General features: G+C 34.6%; 1 pseudogene across 1 annotated transcript in view; it reads left to right on the top strand.

Annotated features, from left to right (window-relative positions):
* The window catches only part of LOC149750157 (uncharacterized), a 157472-nt pseudogene that overhangs the window by 119924 nt on the left and 14433 nt on the right, over positions 1-23115 (top strand). The window contains exon 7 of the transcript XR_016392031.1: positions 11287-11368. The product of XR_016392031.1 is annotated as an uncharacterized LOC149750157 (transcript). The remainder of the gene's footprint in view (positions 1-11286; positions 11369-23115) is intronic.

Here is a 23115-nt window from a genome sequence, read left to right as displayed (position 1 = left end):
TTTGAGTTCATTTTTGTATATGGTGTTAGGTAAGGGTCCAACATCATTCTTTGGCATGTGGATATCCAGTTTTCCCAGCACCATTTGTTGAAAAGATTGTCCTTTCCCCATTGAATCGTCTTGGCACCCTTGTCAAAAATCATTTGACCATATATACAAAGGTTTATATCTGGGCTCTTTATTGTGTTCCATTGCTCTTTTTGTCTTGTTTTAATGCTAGTACCATACTAGCACTGTAATAAATTTTAAAACCAGGAAGTATAAGTCCTCTAGCTTTGTTCTTCTTTTTCGAGATTGTTTTGGCTCTTCAGAGTCCCTTGAGCTCTCATATGAATTTTAGGATGACTTTTTCTATTTCTGCAAAAAATGTCATTGAGATATTGATAGGGATTGCATTGAATCTGTAGATTGCTTTTTGGGTTTTTTTTGTTTGTTTGTTTGTAATAAATTTATTTATTTATTTTTGGCTGCATTGGGTCTTTGTTGCTGCACGTGGGCTTTTCTCTAGCTGTGGCGAGTGGGGGCTACTCTTCGTTGTGGTGCGTGGGTTTGTTTTTGCAGTGGCTTCTCTTGTTACGGAGCACGGGCTCTAGGCGCATGGGCTTTGGTAGTTGTGGCACATGGGCTCAGTAGTTGTGGCTCGCGGGCTCTAGAGTGCAGGCTCGGTAGTTTTGGCGCACAGGCTTAGTTGCTCCAAGGCATGTGGAATCTTCCTGGACCAGAGCTTGAACCTGTGTCCCCTGCATTGGCAGGCGGATTCTTAACCACTGCACCACCAGGGAAGTCCCAGATTGCTTTTTGGATGTCCATTCTAACACAACTAACTTTTCCAATCCATTAAGATGGAATGTGTTTCCATTGATTTAGTTATTCCTTAATTTTGTTCAATAATGTTTTTTGTAGTTTTCAGTGTACAAATGTTTCATCTCTTTGGTTAATTCCTAAGTATTTTATTCCTTTTGATGTTATCATAAATGGAATTGTTTTTGTATTTTTCTTTTCAGATTGTTCATTGTCAGTTTATAGAAATGCAACTGATTTTTGTGTTGCCGTTTATTTCTTTTTCTTGCCTAAATTACTCTAGCTAGAACTTCCAGTACTGTGTTGAATAGAAGTGGCAAAAGCTGGTATCCTTCACTTATTCGTGATCTTAGAGGAAAAACTTTCAGTCTTTCACCATTGAGTATGATGTTCCCTGTGAGTTATTTTATATATGACTTTTGTTATGTTGAGGTTAATATTTCCTTCCATTTTTAGTTTGTTAAGTGTTTTTATCATGAAAGGGTGTTGAATTCTGTCAAATGCTTTTCCTGCATCAGTTGAGATGATCATATGGTTTTTTCCCTTCATTCTATTAATGTGGTGTATTACATCGATCAATTGTCATATGTTGAACCATCCTTGCGTTTTAGGAATAAATTCCACTTGGTCATGATGTATCATCCGATTAATATGAACTTGGTTTGCTGTTTTGTGGACGATTTTTGCTTCAGTGTTCTTAAGAGATATTGGTGTGTGGTTTTCTCTTTTGTAGTGTCTTTGGCTTTGGTATCAGGGTACTGCTGGCCTCATAGAATGAGTTTGGAAGTATTCCCTCCTCTTCAGTTTTTGGGAAGAGTTTGAAAAGGACTAGTATTAGTTCTTTGTTAAATGTTTGGTAGATTTCAGCAGTGAAGCCATCAGGTACAGGGCTTTTCTTTTGGGAGAATTTTTAAATTACTGATTCAATCTCCATACTAGTTATAGGTCTACTCATATTTTCTATTTCTTTGTGATTCAGTCTTGGTAGGTTTTGTATTTCTAGGAATTTGTCCATTTCAGGTAGGTTATCCAATTTGTTTGCATACAAATGTTCATAGTACTCTTTTATAATCCCTTTTATTTCTGTGGAGTTGGTACTAATGTCCCCACTTCCAGTTCTGATTGTAGTAATTTGAGTCTTCTCTCTTTTTTTCTTCGTTCATCTAGCTAAATGTTTGTCAGTTTTGTTGATCTTTTTAAAGAAGCAACTTTTGGGTTCATTGATTTTTCTCTGTTCTTTTTCTCTACTTCATTTATCTCCGCTCTAATCTTTATTATTTCCTTCTTACTGCTAGATTTGGGTTAAGTTTGTTCTTCTTTTCCTAGTTCCTTAAGTTGTAAAGTTAAGTTGTTAATTTGAGATCTTTTCTGTTTTTTAATGTAAGCATTTATAGCTATACAATTTCCCTGCATTCCATAAGTTTGGGTATGTTTTGCTTTCATTTTCATTCATCCCTAAGGATTTTCTAATTTCCCATGTGATTTCTTCTTTGATCCGTTGGTTGTTGAAAAGTGTGTTGTTTAATTTCCACAAATTTATGGATTTTCCAGTTTCACTTTTGTTGTTGGTTTCTAAGTTCATCTTGTTGTGGTCAGAAAAGATATTTTGTATGATATTTATCTTCCTAAGTCTGTTGAGACTTAATTTGTGGCCTAAAATATGGTCTGTCCTGGAAAATGTCCCATGTACACTTGAGAAGAATGTGTATGTGTATTCTGTTGTTGGGTAGAGCGTTCTGTATTTGTCTGTTAGATCTAATTGGTTTATTATGTTAAATCCTCTGCTTCCTTACTTCGTCTGGTCGTTCTGTCCATTATTGTGAGTGGGATATTGAAGTTTCCAACTATTATTGTAGAATTGTCTATTTCACCTTTCAATTTTGTCGATTTTTGCTTCATATATTTTGATGGTCTGTCAGTAGGTGGGTTAACATTCATAATTGTTATATCTTCTTGCTGTATTGAACCTTTTATTAATATATGATATCCTCTTTTTTAATGAGAGAAAATGAGTATTTTAAAGAACAATGAATCTTTAAGTTAATATACTTCCTCCTTCATTTGCAAAGTTAAATATTTTAAATAGTTCCTCATTGTAAACATATCACTTATAACTTTTATTTTTACAAACATTGACAAATAATTTATTGCTTATATCAGGTACTTCTAAATTCTTATTGGAGAAGCATTCCCTGTTGAAGTTTTAGCTGATAAAGCTATGTATGCACATAAAACAGAAAGAGAAACCTTGTGTTTCTCCCTGTTTAAAAACAAGAATCAAAGTAGTTGAAACTGGGTAGTTAACAGCTGTAAAACATAAACTCATTCTTACCATTCTAACATTTACGTCACTTACTGAAATAGATGTTCCTCCTGTGGGCATAATTGTACAGTAAGAAGTCTGATCCACTCTTAGAATTTTTCAGTTCTGTTTATGACCTAATGATGCTTTATGCAGTGCTCTGCTGGAATTTACTGGCCTATGTCTTGATGCAGTTTTTTGTAGTAAGATGAGTCAGTTTCCAGTATTAAATAATTCCATGGTAACCTACACAGAGAATAGTTTCTGCTTAAATGAATCAGGAAATGGTAAGCCTTTAGTAATAAGGTTAAGTAAGGTATTTGAATGTTTGAGAAGTGAGAGTTAATTAAACAGACTTGACAGAAGACTGTTTTTCTTCACAGCAGCTGTTGTCTCCAAATCCAATAAAAGTGAAGGTGCATCAGTTCTTACTATAATATTCTGTGGAGACTTTATTGATTTAGAACTGTCATTTTTCTCTTCTTTAGTATTGGCCTCTGTTTTTTGTTATATATATGCAATGCTTATTTTAATATAACATTCTCACATATGAGGAAATATACAGCTTAATAAAAGCCTGGAAACCAGGCCACTGAGGTTATCATTTACCAGAAATAGTTCTGACCACCAGTGTTGCCTGTATGTATGAACTATAAGGTCACCTTGAGGCGTATTCTTTATCAGCTCAGTCAGGGTTATTAAAGCCAGAGGAAAATTAGTATTCAGTGTTTCTACTGTTTTAAGTCTCACTTGACTTAACTTAGAAGTGCTTTAGGACCTTGGCATACTTTAGTGCTGTTCATATTTACTGGTAGCAATTATTAATTGATGAATTGGGATTTGATGTCATCTGTTCTGTGTTAACCAGTTTATTTTGTTTTTCTTATCCTGCTTTGCAAATTGTATGTATTATATAATTGCATTGAGACACCAATTTTATTTTATAAAGCATTCTTTCTTTAATAGGTGTAAATGTAAGGTACAGTTATTAGTTTACTTCCCTATAGTCATGAAAGAACCGGGGCAAGTCCAGAATCTCATCTACCCATGGACTAATGCCCAGCATCCATACCAGATATTGATAGTGTTTTAAGTTTCAATTGATATTATTGGTGTGCCAGATGGTAAATAACTCTATGCATACTACGTAAGAACTGTAAGATTCCTGTCAAGACTTAACAGAACCATTATTTTTATAATGCATGTGTTTATAGTGTTTTATATATTTTAGTGTGCATTCATATTATTTATATTTACTTTATCCTGAGAACAACCCTAGGAAATAAACATTATTTTTTAGGTAAACTGAGGTTCATCAAGATTGGGTGTTTTTCTTGGACAAAAATTCAGGTCTCTTGACTTCTTATTAATCCTCTGGTACTCTACAGAGAGAGCAATAATTGTAAAATATTTCATGATTATAGATGTCAAACTACTGTAATACTAATAATCTCTTATTTGTATAGCACTGGTAATTTTTAGAGCACCTTTTATTATATTATTTAACAAAAAAGAAAATTAGGAAAGCAGAGTTTGTGTTATGATACTTGCCACTGTTTCCTTTATTAGACTCATACATTCATTAATTACAAAGAACCTCTATGTGCTAGTACTGGATTGGTTGCTAAAGTAAAATTGTCTCTGCCCTCAAGGGGATCAGGCCATTAAGGCACTGTTGGACAGCCATAGACAGTGTGATATAAGCTGAGTTTCCTGAGGGCACCGAAAAAAGCTTTTGTTTTTTCTATTGAAGAGGTAAAGGTGTGACTGACACTGTCCTTTTTCTTGCCTTGAATGCAGAGGTAATGCCTGCATCTATAGCAAACAGCTTTAAAGCAGCAAATCAACACAATTAATGGAGCAAAAAGATAGAAAGAGCCTTGGTCTTTGATGACCTTCTTGAACCTCGATACCAACCCTTGACTACCTATCTCTGGACTTCTTATGTGGGAGGAAAAAATTAGTACCCTATTTGTTTAAGTCACACATAAGTCAGGTTTTCGATTACTTGTAGACAAACTCTCTCCCTCCCTCTCTCCCTCCCTCCCTCCCTCTCTCCCTCCCTCCCTCCCTCTCTCCCTCCCTCCCTTCCTCCCTCCCTCCCTCCCTCCCTCCCACCTTCCCTTCTTCCCTCCCCCTTCTTCCCCCCACCCCCACCCTAAATTTTGTAGCTTTCCTTTAATGGACATTTAACATACACACTATGGTACACAGTGGTATAATGAATCCCCATCACCACCTAACTATAATAGTAATTGGCCAACCTTGTGCATTCTCGTACTTTCTCTGTTAATAATTAGAACTTAACTTAAGGAATTCTGTAATAGAAGTATGTGAAAATACTGTGGAAGAACAGGCAAGACTGACTAACTTGGCCTGAGGTGGAGATAGAGGCTTATCAGGAAAGACTTCACAGAGGAGCTACCATCAGCAGAAGCCTTAAGGGCAGGTAGAAAATGGAAGACAGAAGATTGCTAGTGAAATTTATAACATGCATAAAGGGCCTTTAAAAAGTATGATATATTCAAATAATGGGAAATAAATTATCATGGCTAGAATATACAGTTTAAAAGAGAAGCGTGTCAATAGGTGAGTCTAAAAAGATGGTTTGGTGTCAAGTCATAAAAGAACGTGTATACCATACCAAGAAGTCTCAAGCTCATCTTATAGGTACAAGAGAGTGTAATTAGGTTTGGAAAAATAACACTGACAATAATATCACCTGTGATTCTGGGGTAGAAGATAGAGAGGGAAGACAGTAAACTGTGCCAATGGTCCAAATGATAGAAAGGCATTTAGTGATTAACTGTAGTGGGGTTGGGCAGGGGGAGATAACTTTAAGAGATATTTCAGAGGAAGAATCAACATGATTTACTCCCTGGGTAGGGTGGAGAAGGGAGTCAGAGTCACAATGAGTAGATGAGATGGTGCTATCATTGGAGAAGTAATATAGCAGAAGACAGGTTTAGGGTAGGTGCAGAAGATGAGCTTGGTCTTTTAAGTTTGAAGTGCTGGTAGGACATTCAGGTAGATGTATCTGGTGTGCCAAAAGGAAATATAGGACTGGACCTTAGGGGAGTCTCAAACCAGAGAGTCCCATAACTTGTCTTTCCTGCCAGATGTCATATATCACATCGTTCATATGTGTGTGTACCTATACACACACACATATGTAAATATATATACACATTTGATCCTCATTATTCATGGATTCCATATTTGCAAATTCACTTACTTGCTAAGATTTAAACTCCCAAATCAGTAATTGTCGTGCTTTCACAATCATTTGCAGACATAGGCAGAGTGGCAAAAAAATTGAGATGCCTGATGTGTACATTCTCAGCTGAGGTTGAGCAAGGTGACATCTTGCCTTCTTATTTCAACTCACGTACTATAAAGAAGCATCTTTTTTGCCATCTCCTTAGTGCCATGTTTTTCACATTTTTATGCTTTTTTGGGGGGTGATTTCACTGTTTAACATGGCCTCCAGATATTGTGCTGAAGTACTGTGTAGTGTGCTTAAGCACAAGAAGGTTGTGATGTGCCTAATGGCGAAAGGAAGTGTGTTAGAGAAGCTTTTGTTCAGTTATGAGCTGTGCTGTTGGCTGTGAGTTCGATTTTAATGAATCAACAGTATATATTAAATAAGGTATCTCTTAACAGAAGTACACATTAAAAAAAAACTTACATATTGATAGGTTGATAAAATGTTGTAAGCAGAGGCTTGCAGGAACCTAACTCTGTGTTTCCCATTTCCTAGAAGCAATGGAAGCACAGTATTCACCAATTCAGTGTTCACAGAAACTTTATAGAACCTAACTACCACACATAGCAAGAACCGACTGTGTGTGTATAAAATCTACTCTTTTATGAATAATCCTTACACTTGTACAGTACAGACATTAGTCCCAATGTATGCTTGAGATTATGGTCCCAAGAAATATATATCTCTCTTTTCTTGTTGAAAAAATAAATCCATATCAGACAAAAACAGTTTGCTCTTGCAGATGGATGATTCCATATTCCCTAAGCCAATGGTCTTTTCACAAAAAAGAATATTAAAGAAATATAGGTGACATTGACTGACAGCATCTTAAATGATCATTTACAGCACACTTGAGCATAACATGTTCATCACCATCATATTGGTAGGCTGCCAGTTTCTTTTATAGCTTGATGTTTTTCTCTTTAGCAGACTTGCAACATTTTCAGTGTCTATTCTCTTAGAAAAATTTATTTTACAGTGATGTTCATGTGTGAGGGGGTTTCATGATCCAAGACTAGTGTTTGTGCATTCATATCTGTCAATTTGCTTAAATACAACAGCTCAAAAGGATTTTTTTTAACCTGTTATTCATGAATGTTAGTTCATATCAGTAGGGGTGTTTTAAAATGGCAGGTATGATGTGAGAGTGAGAATCATCCATCTCTTCTGTCATAACATCAGTGTTATGTTGAAAATTAACATTCAGCTTTGTATCTCTCTTTTTACTGTCTGCAAACCTGAAAGCAGGGAATTGGCATTTACAGTCAAGGACAAGAAGACATACAACTCCATGCAAATGATTTTTAAGCTCCGAAGTGCTTCTGTGCTTATTTACATATATCTGTTTTCTAATCACCTTTCCTCTTGATATAGAAGATGTGCCTAGGGTTGTTATTATCTTATACAGCTATATTGTCAAGTATATAAAATAACAATGATACAATGATACAGACATCCACTTAGAGATGCTTCAGCTTGGGGTGGCTGATTTAATTGTTTTATTTATTCCTCTAACGTGATCCTCTTCTGACTATTGTGTGGTTTTCTAGTTAATATATTAGGGTGAGTCTTCTCTGTTTTTACTGCAAGCAGTAGATTTTGTGTCATGAAGTATAGTTCAGGGATAACAACATTTTTTTCCTCTTCTTATTCATGGTAGATAACCTTAATCTTCACTCTTCATATGGGAATACCTCATACATCTGTTCTTCTGTACTATGACTAGTGTATTTAAGTTTCAGGATTGATATTCTTTGATTCTGCATTCAGAAAGCAAAATATTTACAGTTGAATTCCTCTGTGAATTGGCATTAAGCTTACTATATTTTCATTTTCCCCTGCTGATTTGGAGCAACCTAATGTTCTAATATTAAAGATTATTTAATGAGATTGACTAGCCCTTGAACTAAATGAAAGAGAGAGTCTGTGTTACCTTATTCCAATTTCAGTAAACTATTGTGCCATATAGAGATATGTTATAATTTCAGGATTTTATGTAAAGTTCTTCAGCACATGCTAATTAAATGAGAGTATCTCCTCAAACTTATAAAAATGCAAGAGATTAACTAAAAGATGAAAACATCTTTCTAAACTAATATCTCTTTAATTGAAGTAGAGGGTAGTGTCTGTAAATGGCAACTACATCATACAGTTTCAGAGAAAACTGTTTCAAAATCTTTGGTGATTTATTGGTTGTGTCTCTAAATTTTTTTATATGGATGGCTACATTCGTGAGTTTAAATCTGCTGTTTACTATCCCTCCAGTCTTGTCTTACACGTCTCCTCTAAATGTGTCCGTTTCCATCTCTGTTTTACTCACTCAAATACTTTAATTTCCTTTCTTCAACAATCTGAACTATTACTCCTCGTATCCCTAGATCAAGACTTTTTTCCAAAGAAACACTGAAATCCATCTCGTTGCCCTTCTCACTGGCTTGATATGTACAAATTATTTGCTGTTTGTTGTTAGTTTTCTTAGTTTCAGTTCCGTTTAACAAATATCTCCTGAGTGCCTGTTGTGATAATGCGTGAGCTTGGTGGGGGAGGGAAGTATACTCTGGAAGCTTCCCAGAGAAGATGATCTTGGACCTGAATCTTGAAGAACAAGTAAGAATTTCCTATTCATGGAAGAAGTGTAGGTTTATATCAACAAAGAGAACAGCGTGAAGCTTGACAAATAGTTCAGTATGGCCGTAGTGTGATGAAGTGGGAGATAGGAAATGAAGCTGAAGAGATAGGCATGAGCCAGGTCATTGAAGACTTTATATGTCATACTTGGGCATTTATTTTTTGGGTGAACTTGGACTTTATTCTGTGGATAATAGACAGCTATTGAAGGGTTTGACATACTCACGGTGTGGCAAGATTTTCATTTTAGAGTGATCATTTTGGCAGGAGTATGGCAAATGATTTTGAGGTAGGGTAAGAGTAGAGGTGGGTAGACCAGTTAGATTACTGATTTAGTCATATTGAGAGATAATGCCCTGGATTTGGATACTATTAATAGGGATGAATTGAGGACATAGACACGGAAGGTGTTTAGAGTAGAAATGAATCAGACATTTAAAGTGATTGGTGAAATGTGAGATTACTGTTGGACTTTGATTTGAGTGTCTAAGTGGCTGTTAATAACTATAGCAGGGAATTTAAAGAAGGAATAGATGTTAGGAAAAGTTTTTAATGTATTTTACTATGGTACTTTCAGTTGGAAACATACAGAAGACAACAAGATATAGGAGTCTGATGCTCAGGTGAAAGGTCAGGATTAGAGGTATTCATGTGAGGGTCCTCTCAGTCCTGGTGGGAGTACAGAGAATATGGGTAGAGTATGAAGTGGGCAGAAAGCTGAGCCCTGAGGGGAAATGAAAAAGGAACCCAAGAAGGAAACTGAGAAGGAAAAAAACTCTGTGTCTTTGCCTAGTTTCCCTTGAAAGGAGAACAACTTTATCCTTTTTGTATCCTCGGTAACACCTTGAATAATATAGTATAGATACTCAGTAAATGTTTGCTAGTTATTTTGTTTAGCTGGAAAGCATCTCATTTACTTTGAGATTTTATTTAATATTTTACCCAATTCCATGACTTGACAAGAAATATTTTAAAATTCATATCATTTCATGAGCACCTACTATGTACCTAGGCACTGTGTTAAATACTTTATGCATATTATCAGATTTTATCCTTAAAATAATCCTACAACGGTAGGTTTTATTATTTCCATTTTGTTTTGAAGAACCTGAGGATAAGAAAGATTAAATGACTTGATCAACTTTTTCACATGTCCAAATTTCATTTTCTTAACCATCAATGATGATCTATTATGTGTTTAGACCAAACGACCATTTGAAAGTCAATTCTGGTTCCATTGTGATAATTACTCTGACCCAAAGGCACTGACTTATACTAAATTTTGCACTGTCAGTCTTATGTGGATTAGCATGGTAGTTGGACACCTCTCTGTTCCTGAGTGCAGTAAGACTTTACCTAATTCTTTTTAACTTTCTGGGGGACTATTTTTTCATTTTTCTATTAGCAGTTTGCATTAGATGACTGCTAAATTGCTTAAGGTTCTAAAATCCTATAAGTCCATTATTTTGAAAAACTCAGAAACAGAGGTTGCTTAGCATCTGCTAACAGGTTTTAGAGATCTATAGGATAATGACTGTGTTTCATGACTCAGCTAAAATTATATGCAAAATTTGATGCACGTATGTGCATTTTTCTGGGCATCAATTCATAGTTTTCTTCAGATTCTCATAGTTGTGTATACCTCACCACTCACCCTTCACTCAAAAGATTAAGTATAGCTCTAGAAGTATTTTTGCATACTGTAATTAACTACAGTGCTTTGTGCAATCCTTTTCTGAGTAGTTTAAGTCATCTTTAACAAAGCATTGTTATTCATTGAAAGTAATTTTTGAGGTAAGGATACTTTTTGGCTATTTAGACCTGTAGTATTTTCTAAAGTAAAACACCTCTTGGTTATTTTATCTCTTAAAAACAAGTCCATTAAATAGAATGAGTATTGGCTTATGGTAAGTACTGTCTTATAGTAAATTTTATTTTATTTTATTTTTAACATCTTTATTGGAGTATAATTGCTTTACAATGGTGTGTTAGTTTCTGCTTTATAACAAAGTGAATCAGCTATATATATACATATATCCCCATATCTCTTCCATCTTGCGTCTCCCTCCCACCCTCCCTATTCCACCCCTGTAGGTGGTCACAAAGCACGGAGCTGATCTCCCTGTGCTATGTGGCTGCTTCCCACTAGTTATCTATTTTACATTTGGTAGTATATATATGTCCATGCCACTCTCTCACTTCGTTATGGTAAATTTTAAAATGCTCAGTTTTAAAGTGTGAGTCAAATGACCTTCACTAATAAACATTCCCCACTTTGCTCTTCCTGTAGGAAAAGAATATTTGAGGTCCATTCCTCAGGAAAGAAAAGGAAGCAATGACATAATGCCTAGAGTTGGTGCCAGTTAAACTGGGTTTGTACTTTTTCTTTTCTTAATGTAACACATTTATTCTAATCTTGAATCTCTTTTTTTTTTTAATCTCCTGCCTTATTCCAACAGCAGAACTTATAATTTTGAACTTTGCCTTAGTATGGAAGAGACAAAGATGAATAAGATAGGCCCCTTTCTAGGTATTTGTGATGTCTGTTAATATGAACAACAGAATCATAAAAAGCTAGATAAAAGTCACATTTTCAGATAAGAAGCTTGAGAAGTCTGGTAAATTGCTCAAGGTAAAAAAGCTATTAGATAGTCAGTCAAGGATTCAAACTCAGATTTGTTGACTCCAAACCCCATTTACCTTCCATTTTGTCACACTGCTCTTCATTTTATTTAGGTTTAGTTGTACAATTGCTTATAACTGAAGTTGAGGACCAGGGGCCCATATATTTAATTTAATAAATATTTATGATAAAGTAAAAGGAGAGGAAACAGTCTCTATTCTCCTAAAGCTTAGAAGATTAGAGAAGGAAACTAATATTTGTAGAGCACTTAGTATGTGCCAGACACTGTCATAGGGTCTTAACATGAGCTAGATCACTTAATTCACAACAGCCAGGTGACATACTTGGTATTATCCCTGTTTTAAAGAAACAGGAAGAGACTGAAGCTCAGAGAAATAAATTGCCCAAAATCACATAGCTAGTAAGTAACAAAAGCAGAATTAAAACTCTGTACTGTGAAAGGTTAGGTAGGATTTACATCATACCTATTGACTTAAAATTGAATATCACACAAACCAACTGAATAGCTGGACAGTTTGATCTAAGCTCCTTTTGCTATTAGTGACATTTGTAAACATTTTTAATTGGACTATTATTAGTTAAGTCATCTTCACCAGAGTAATATTCACATTTTCTTAATAAGCTTTTCATTGTAATCTGTTTGTAAAGATAATTGTTTAAGCTGTGATGAAGAGAGAGTTTAAATTCACAGAATAGTGAACAACATCACATGATAGAAAGGATGTTGAGGTAGGAGTCAGGTCTGAGTCCTTCCTACTCCCAACTTTCCTACTGACTTATGTGATCTGCCAGTCTCTTAGCCTGCTTTTGGACTCATTTTGTGAGATGAGAAGGTTGAGTTAATTGTTCCCTAAGTCTCTTAGAACTATGAAATTATCCCAAGAGTAAGTAGATTTTTTAATGTGATTCATATGTAAATAGCAAAGACTTTTTAGAGATGAGAAGTCTTTAGAGATCACCTAACTGAATCGTCCTATATGATAGATGAAGAAATTGAGACCCTTACATTTGTATGACACTTTAAACATCCAGAGCTCTTTCACATACATTAATCTCATACAAGCTTCACCACAGCCTTGTGGATTCAATATCATCATCATCATTGTGCAGATGAGCAGTCGAATTGGTCTAGGGTACCATAGCTGAGCCTAAACTAAATGACTGACTGTCAACCTAAAGTCTGCCATGCTTCCTTGCTTTAGTGGGATTAATTACATCTTTGTGATGAAGTCCTATTGTGGGAGAAAGCGAGAATTCAATGATTTATGAAACAAATCCAAGCAGGAAAAAGAAACATTCCCTAGTATAAAAGTAGTAATGACTACAGCAGTATAAATAGCAGAAACAAAGAGGGAAGGAGGGGGGCAAAAACTAGGGTCTACAAGTTGATTTAATATTTGTTTTCATTTATTCCTCGATTAGGAGTAGGTATAATTGACTTTTAGTATTTTTGTGTTTATCAATAGTGTACTATTTGAATTGTTTTATCCTCAACAAAGTATTGATAATTCATAGAGAAACCATACTTCGTAATAAAGTACTTGTAAATTGTAGATGAGCTAAGGAGAACTTAAGACGGTTAATTCAAAAGGATATAAGACAAACGAACAAATTCGTGTAGGAAGCTAAATTTTACACGAAATTATTTAATTATTTCATTGCCTTTAGTGATGTGAACTGAATTTTCTTTCCTATTTCCACTCTGTAGCTGTGGAAACATTAACTGTCCCCATGCCAGTGATCCTGCTGTGCAGAACAACAAATTGCTTTACGTTGGTAGCTTTCTGTAAATAATATGTATTTTTTAATTGGAAAGAAAATTATCTTAAAACTAGAATATGGATGTTAGCAGTTATTCTTTTACAGTCTTGACCCCCAATTTCCTTCCTTTAAAAGGAGGTGATTTTCTAGATTACATGATGTGATGGTGCTTTCTCTGTGGAAATGAAAATTCGGTCATTAATAAAATTTCTATTTTTATTCTATATTACAGTTTTTTATAAACTATAAACTATATTCTATAGAACTAATAAATGGAAGGAGGATCTTCCATATGTTTCTAATCAAATAAAACAATAAAGGATGGAATAGGTACACAACAAAATTGAAAGTAACAGTGTAAGATTTCTTAAGTGTAAGATTTCTTAACTTCTTAACAGTGTAAGATTTCTTAACTTCTCTTAAGTTAGAGAAGAAAAATGTTTTTCCTAAAGTCTTTCTTCCTTAAGAGAATTTTAAATATTCTTTTCCCCTGTTGGCTGACGTTTCTTCCACATGCCCTTCCCTACAGAGCCCCGCCTCGCAACCAGCTCCCATTGTAATGTCATCAGATCCATGGTATCCAGGGAAATGGCATTTGAGGAAAACTTGAATAGACTGGTCTTTAGTTCTCAGTTTTGAATCTGGCCTCAAAACATGCGCAAGGGTTTTTTCAACCACTGCTTTTAAAGCTCTTTAAAGGAAAAAATGAAAAGGCCACTTCACAGTAGTTGATATTTAGGTTTTGTTTTGAGATAACTCAAGAGCTAGTCTCCTGGAAACTTTAAACACCTGACATAAACAGTTTTTTTTTTACTGAATTGTACCTATTATAATATGACTGTCTTGCTTACCCAGACTACAGTGAGTTTTAAGGACTACAGTTAGCTTTTCATTGGCCAGCTGTGATTTAGTGGTCATAATAAAGTTATGATATTGAGCTGAGGACTTTGATTTTTTTTTTTTTTTCTGTGATTTTTGAGTTTCCCTTGTTTGGCTTTAGGGTTAAAGAGCCAGGCTTCCAGGATGGTGCCTCATTCATTTTAAAAGATTCCCTCAGTATACCAGTAGTTCAGAAGACATGGGTTCAATACATTAAGCCTTTTAATTTTTTATAAAACTACTTCTATAAAGAAATTGTTGAAACACTTTTTTTTTTCAGTCTTGTTTACAAATTTGGTAGCACTAAATAAAATGTTCTGCCAGGAGATTGATTCAGTATTAATATATCAATAGATTTGCTTTTTTATATGGGGTTTAGTTTCTGTACCAGGGTACTTTCTAAGAATGAGATAAGTTCTTAATAGATGTATGGAAATTTGAGGAACTCTCAGATCCTTTTCAATGTCATCTTCAGTAAATCTAAGGATGGCAGTGAGGGAAACACAGAGATGTTGGTTTGTGTGTGTGGGTGTATGTATGTGTGTTTGCATGTGTGGTCTCAACACTGAGGAAGTGTGATAAACTTAGATTTGCAGCTTCCTTCTTAAAGGTTAACATGACAGTGGAGTTATAAGGAAATACTGATTAGTTTTCCTTTTCCAAATGTATTGCTATTTAACAGTTATATGTAGCTCAGGACTTATTTTATATCTTAGTATGTATTTTAAAGAATTAAATGAATTGATTCATATTTTTTAAAAAAGAAATGTATGGCTTCTCTGGTGGCACAGTGGTTGAGAGTCCGCCTGCCGATACAGGGGACACGGGTTCGTGCCCCGGTCCGGGAGGATCCCACATGCCGCGGAGTGGCTGGGCCCGTGAGCCATGGTCACTGAGCCTGCGCGTCCGGATCCTGTGCTCCGCAACGGGAGAGACCACAACAGTGAGAGGCCCGCGTACCGCAAAAAAAAAAAAAAAAAAAAGAAAAGAAATGTAGGTGATAAAGGAGAGTAACAGAATCAGTTGGCCTACATTTGTATTATCAGTTCATCTGTAGTTGCCTGGTTATTTGGATTTATCAGAGAAAAATAGTATCAAGCAAGTGTAGTTAATGGAATATTTGTTGGCATATATATATGCTACTTTTATTTTTCTTATTTCTCAAAGTGAGAAGATTGGATAATTTTTATAAGTATTCAGAAATTATTCTGTTGGATGTAATTGAGAGTGTTGTTGAAAATAGATACTCATTTTTTCTCTAGTCTTATTTCTTTTATGAAACCCCATCTCCAAAAAAAAAAAAAATTTAAACCAAAGGCCATTTGGGATTGCAACCAGGGTTTTCTATGAACACTGAATTTGAAATTAAAATTGTATGAATTCCCTTGCTGGCTTTGCTCATTCTTATATAGGAACAGAACATTTCAATATAAGACTTGGTAGTCTGAGATGTTGCTAGTCTGCTGGTCTTCTACAGGAGATATGAAGGATTGTTAAGAGATTTGGAGAACTGCAGATTTTCCATACAGGTTTAAAAAAAAAAGTACTTTATTCTATTGAGTGAAACCATTTAAAGTGGCTTACTGTCTCTTTTCCAGTAATGCCAATACCACATGTCTTATAAAATTAAAAATAGCAGATGTCATTTTTCTAGCATGAATACTGGTTCACAGACTTTTTAAAAGCAAAATATAGAGAAGGTCTGATGTGATAAAGAGAATAGAAGTCTTGTATAGCCCATATAGTCTGAGTCATCTACTCAAAGCTAGTAATTAAGGTCAGACATTAAGAGCCCATAAAAAGATCACAGAAAACTAATAGCAGAGAATATTGAAAGCCAGACCACACTGTCTGAAGCAAGATTATAGAATCCGCTTGAGTGCATAGAAATATTTTGTGTTCCTTATTAATTATGAGATAATACAAATTTAACAGAAGCACGGAATAGGAAGCTTTACAGATCATTTAATTATTTCCTTTCATTTTACAAAAAGAAACCAAGGGTTAGGGGGTAAATTGCTTACTCAGCACCAACTAGGTAGTGACAGTAGTAGGAGTAGAATACAGCTCACCCTTGAATAACAGAGGGGTTGATCCAGGTGTCACTTATAGTCAGCCCTCTGTATCTCCATTCGTCCACATCCACGGATTCAACCAACCATGAACCATGTAGTACTGAAAAATATTGAGTATTGAATTTAGTATTAAAAAATATCTGCATGTAAGTGGACCCATGCCGTTCAAACTAACGTTGTTCAAGGTTCAACTCTTATCTATCAAATAATTGAAGATGGGACTTAAAAGCTGTGATGGGAAATGATGGTTTTTATTATTGTTGTTTTAAATTTCTACATACAGTAAAATTTACTTTTTTATTAGTTCTGTGAGCTTTAACACATGTACAGATCCATGTAAACTACTGTTACAGACAGGATACAGGTAGATCCATCATCCCAGAAAACTTCAAACTGTCCCTTTTTGTTCAAAACCTCTACCTACATTTAAGCCCTAGCAACTACTGATCACCTTAGTTTTGCCTATTCCAGAATGTTGTATAAATGGAACTATTCACTGTGAGCTCTTTTGTGTGTGGCCTCTTTCTCTCAGCTTAATATTTTTGAGATTCATCCATGTTGTGCGTATAGTGGTTTATTCTTTTTTAAATTTATGAGTAGTATTCCATTGTACAACTACATAACCATTTGTTTAGCCATTCACCTGTTAATGAACATTTGAGTTGTTTCCAGGTTTTAGCTATTATGAATAAAGCTGTTGTGATCGTATTTTTAAAGAGAAAAGGAAAAAATTTTATTCATACATATTATAGGGACCCCAATAGTGAGCTCCTAAAGTATTCACAAAGGTGATTCACTTCATACTTTGAAATAATTATAGATTCACAGGAAGTTGCAAAGATAGTATCGTACAGAGATGTCCCCTGTACCGTTCACCCAGTTTCTCCTATTAGTTGCATCTTATATAACTATAGAATAATAATACCAAAATCAAGAAATTGATATTGATATAAAGTGAATAATAGTTCTTTGGCATTTTATCACATGTGTACATTCATGTAACCAAGACTGCAATCTCACCAGAAAGATTTCCCTCCTTCTGTCCCTTTATAGTCACACACACACACACACACACAGACACACACACCCTTCACCCCTGGAAACCACTAATCTGTTATCCATCTCTGTAATTTTGTCATTTCAAGAATGACAATAAAAATGGAATGATATAGTATATATATAAACTTTGAGATTGGCTATTTTCATTTAGCATAATGCCCTTGAGATCCACCCAAATTGTGGTGTGTTCATTCCTTTTTATTGCTGATTTAGTATATTTCATGGTATAGATGTACCACAATTTGTTTAACAATTCACCTATTTTAGGACATTTTAGTTGTTTCCAGTTTGGGTCTGTTGCTAATGAAGGTATTATTGATATGTTAAGAAATAATAAGTCTGCCATTTAATTTTTTGTTTTCTGTTTGTTTCCTCTTTTTCATTTCTCTTTTCCTTTTCCTGCTTTCCTGTGGGTTACTTAAATACTTTTTAGAATTCCATGTTGATTTACTATAGTGTTTTAAAATGTATTTCTTTGTATAACTTTTTCATCATTGCTCTAGATATCACATTGTATATTTATAGCAGATCACAGTCTCCTGTACCACAGTACCACTGGCACTGCTACATTTTACTACTTCAAGCAAAGTGTAGAACCCTTACCTTCCTTTAGTTCCTTTATCCTCCCTCATTTAATTAATATTTTTATGTGTAGATGTATTATTTATAGGTGTATATTATATGCATGCATACATGTATTTTATATTACTTGTTTTAAATATTTCCTTTACATACATTGTGAACCATATCAGACAGTGTTATAATTTTTGCTTAAACAGTCAGGCATAATTTGGAAGACAAGAGGAGAAGAACTCTTTATGTATCCATATTTTTACTCTTTTGGGCCTTCTTCCTGATGTTCCAAGATTCCATCTTTTTTCACTCCCTTTCTATTTAGAGAACTTCCTTTATCCATTCTTTTAGGGCAAGTCTACTAGCAAAAAATTCTCTTAGCTTTCCTTTATCTAAGAATATGTTGATTTTCTCTTCATTCCTTAAGGATATTTTTCTAGAGGAAAAATTCTGGCTTGACAGTTCTTTTTCTTTAAGCACCTGAAAGAGATTGTGCCAGTTCCTTCTGACCTCTATAGCTTTTTATGAGAAATCCACTGATAGTCAAATTGGTTTTCCCCTGTAGGTGAAGGATCATTTTTCTCTTGCTGCTTTTAAGATTTTTTCATTGTCTTTAGTTTTCAGAAATTTGACTATATGTGGTGTGGATTTCTATGGATTTATGCTGTTTGAGATTTATTCAGCTTCTTGAATCTATAGGTTTATGTCTTTTGCCAAATTTGGGAAACTTTTTTCAACCACATTTTTTCCAATATTTTTTCAGCCCTACCCTTTTTCTCCTCTACTTCCAAGACTCTGATGACATTAATGTTGGATCTTTTGTTATAATTTCACAGCTCCCTGAAGCTCTGTTCATTTGTATTCAGTCTATGTCTTTTGTTATTTAGATTGGATAACTTCTGTTGTTTTATCTTCTAGTTCACTGATTCTTTCTTCTGTCCCCTCCATTCTCCTGTTTAGCCCATCCTTTGGCTTTTTAATTTCAGTTCTGTAATTTTATTCTTTGTATCTTCTATTTCTTTGCTAAGACCTTCTGTTTCTTAGACTTTCTATTTTTCATTTGTTTCCAGTGTGTTGTCTCCCTTAAAAATTCTCATTGAAACCTTTTATTGTGGCTGCTTTAAAATCCTTGTGAGATAATTCTTAAATCTTTGTCATCTTGGTATTGGCATCCATTGTTTGTCTTTTCTCATTTATGTTGAGGTTTTCCTGATTTGGGGTATGATGAGTGGTTTTCAGTTAAAACCTGAACATTTTGGGTATTATGTCATGAGACTTTATATTTTATATCAATTTAGCAGGCCTCTTTTGATACTCCCCTGCCAGGGTGAAAGGGTTCTGCCTCATTATTGCCACCTAGAAGTATAAGTTCAGAGTCCCACTTACCCTCCATTGACATCTGGGGAGGAGACGGCTGTACTTCTGGGCAGGGGTGGAAGTTCCAGCTCCCCACTCTAATGACACCAACCCTGCTGGGTAAATACCTAGGAGTGGAATTGTTGGGTTATATGGTAAGTTTTGTTCAACTTTCAAAGAAGGTGTCAAACTTTTTTAAAGTGGTGGTAAAATTTTACATACCTACCAGCAATTTGTGAACATTTTAGATGTTCTAAATTAATGTTATCCTATAGAACTTTCTGCAATAATGAAAATGTTCTATATCAGCACTGTCTAATACTGTAACCACTAGCCACATGTGGCTGTTGAGCAGGTGAAATATGGCTAGTACATCTGAGGAAGTGAATTTTTTATTTTATTCAGTTTATCAATTTAAATTTAAATGGCTACATGTGGCTAGTGGCTGCTGTATTAGAAGGTGAATCAATGCAGCTCTACAGCCTCACCAGTATTTAGGCACCACAGCTGTACGTCCTTACCAATATTTAGAATTGTCAGTCTTTCTAAATTTAGCCATTTAATGAGTGTGAAATGGTATCTTGTGGTTTTAATCATTTAATGTAATTATTTGCCACTTAATTTTTATAATGATTTTTTTGAAATGCAATTATTTTTGTTTGTTGACTTTTAAAAAAAATATTTATTTATTTATTTTGACTGTGCTGGGTCTTAGTTGCGGCATGCAGGATCTTTAGTTGCAGCATGTGGGTTTCTTAGTTGTGGCATGTGGACTCTTAGTTGTGGCATGCATGCAGGATCTAGTTCCCTGACCAAGGATGGAACCCAGGCCCCCTGCACTGGGAGCGTGGAGTCTTACCCACTGGACCACCAGGAAAGTCCCTATAATGATGTTTTTAAAACAGCAGAAGTTTTTAATTTGATAAAGTATGGTTTATCAGGTGACTGTTTCTATATTTCTTTTTTTTTTATGGTTCATGCTTTTGAATCTTTGTCTATCCTAAAGTCATAAAAACTTTTCCCTGTTTTCTTCTTGAAGCTTTATAGTTTTACATTCTACTCTTAGGTTTATGATGTATTTTCATTTAGTATTTTTACATATACAAAATCCTGTCATATAAAAGCAAAATTCATTTTTATTCCATATGAATATCCAGTTGTTTCAGCAACACTTGTTGAAAATATTTTCTTTCTGCATTGAGTTACCATGGCACTTTTAAAAATTAATTGACCAAGTATTTTATAGTCTATTTTTGGATTCTCTGTTCAGTTCCAGTTTTCTATATGTTATGATTAGGCTATTACCAAACTATATGGATTGCTGTAAGTTAATGTTAACTCCAGAAATCAGGTATTGTAAGTATTCCTACTTTGTTCTTCATTTTCAAAATTATTTTAATTATTCTGTTCATTTGGATATTCATATACATTTTAGAATCAGCTTGTACATTTCTACAAAAAAAAACTGGGATTTTGATTTAGATTGAATTGAATGTGTAGATGAATTTGCGAAGAATTGCCATATTAACAATTTTGAATCTTCCAATTCATGACTATGTTATATATTTTTATTTATTTCAGTTTTCTGTAATTTGTCTTAGCTTTGTTTTGTAGCTTTCATTTTATAGGTCTTACACATATTTTGTTAGGGATAAACTCAGGTATTTAATTTTGTTTAATGCTATTATAATGGCATTTAAAAATTTTTAAATTTCTAGTTGTTTGTTGATATAGAAATACAATGGATATATGTATATTGAACACAAGTTCTACAGTCTTGCTGAAATCACTATATAGTTTGTATACGCCTTAGGATTTCCTATGCAAATAATTTTGTCTCCTGTAAATAAAGACATTTTAACTTCTTCCTTTCCCATCTTTATGCTTTTCATTTCTTTTTTGTGCCTCCGTATAGCTATGATCTCCAGTATAATGTTGAACAGAACATTTATTATTTATTATTATGTCAGTATTTTACAGATGCCCTTTATCAAATGGTAGTTCTTTTCCATTCTGAGTTTTCTGAAGTTTCTATTATGAATATGTGTTGAAATTTATTAAATATTTTTTCTCTAATGAGAGGATTATGTTGTTTTTCTCCTCTATTCTGTTAATATAGTTAATAACATTGATTTTTTAAAATGTAAAATCAACCTTGTATTTCTTCTTATATATTGCTGAATTTGATTTTGCTATTTTGTTGAAGATTTTTGAAAGTATGTTTATGAGAGATATTGGTGTGTAGTTTTCTCATAATGTCTTTTTCTGGTTTTGGAATCAATCTAATGCTGGCCCTATAAAATCAGTTGAGAAATGTGTCCTCCTCTACTTTCTGGGAGAATTTATGTAGGATTTGTATTACTTCTGTCTTTATATGTTAGATAGGATTTACAGTGAAGCATTGGGGACTGGAGTTTACTTTGTGGGAATATTTTAAATTACAAATTCAATTTCTTTAATAGATACAGTGTTATTTGGGTTGTGTATTATTTCCTGAGTCATTATGGTAATGTGTCTTTTAAGGAATTTGTTCATTTCATCATAGTTGTCAAATTTATTGAGATAAAAGCATTCATAGGGACTTCCCTGGTGGCGCAGTGGTTAAGAATCCACCTGCCAATGCAGGGGACACGGGTTCGAGCCCTGGTCCGGGAAGATCCCACATGCCACGGAGCAGCTAAGCCCGTGCACCACAACTACTGAGCCTGAGCTCTAGAGCTCGTGAGCCACAACTACTGAGCCCATGAGCCACAACTACTGAAGTCCACGTGCCTAGAGCCCGTGCTCCACAACAAGAGAAGCCACCACAATGAGAAGCCCGTGCACTGCGACGAAGAATAGCCCCCGCTCGCCGCAGCTAGAGAAAGCCTGTGCACAGCAACGAAGACCCAACACAGCCAAAAATAAATAAGTAACTTAATTTAAAAAAAATCATTCATAAATGGTCTCTTGTTCTTTTAATATTTGTAGACTCTTTAGTAATGTTTCCCCTTTTGTTCCTAATATTGCTGATTTCTGTCTTTTCTCATTCAGTCTAGTTAGAGGTCTGTCAATTACACTTTTTTTTTCAAAGAACCTGTTTTTGGTTTCATTGATATTTCTCTGTTTTTCAGTTATCTATTTCATTGGTTTCTATTCTTTGTTAATTTGTAACTATCTACTTATTTGGTTTAATTTGTAGCCTCTTACCATGGTAGCTTAGATAATTGATTTTAGGTCTTTTCTGCCTAATATATGCATAGAAAACTGTAAATTTCCTCAAAGCATCTTGTTAGCTGCATCAAAAATTTTGATAGGTTAGGTTTCATTTTCATTCATTTCAAAGTATTTTCTAATTTCCCTTGTGATTTCTGGCACTTAGGTTATTTTAGAAGATGTTAAATTTCTAAATGTTTGGGAATTTTCCAAGTATCACTTTGGTTTTGATTTCTGATTTAATCCCACTGTGCTAAGGGAATATAATATACTATGTGTAGTTTCAATTTTTCAAAATTTATTAAGACTTATTCCTGGTTCAGTAGATGGGCTATCTTGGTGAGTGTTTCATGGGCAGTATAAAAGTTTATATTTTGCTGTTGTTGGTTGAAATGTTCTATAAACATCACAGTTGATAGTGCTGTTCGAGTCTTCTTTATCTTTGCTGGACTTTCAGTGTACCTGTTCTTTTCAGGTACTGAGGGAGGAGTGTTGATGTCTCCAACTGTTTTGGGTGCTTGTTTGTTTCTCCCCTCAGCTCTGTCAGTTTTTGTTTAATGTATTTTGTAGTTCTGGT

This window comes from Delphinapterus leucas, chromosome 2 (genome assembly GCF_059928025.1).
Source record: "Delphinapterus leucas isolate spDelLeu-1000000601 "Yukka" chromosome 2, BTC_Dleu_Yukka2, whole genome shotgun sequence".
Classification (NCBI taxonomy): Eukaryota; Metazoa; Chordata; class Mammalia; order Artiodactyla; family Monodontidae; genus Delphinapterus; species Delphinapterus leucas.
The sequence above is the reverse complement of the archived record's forward strand: the minus strand, read 5'-3'. Positions and strand labels throughout refer to the sequence as shown.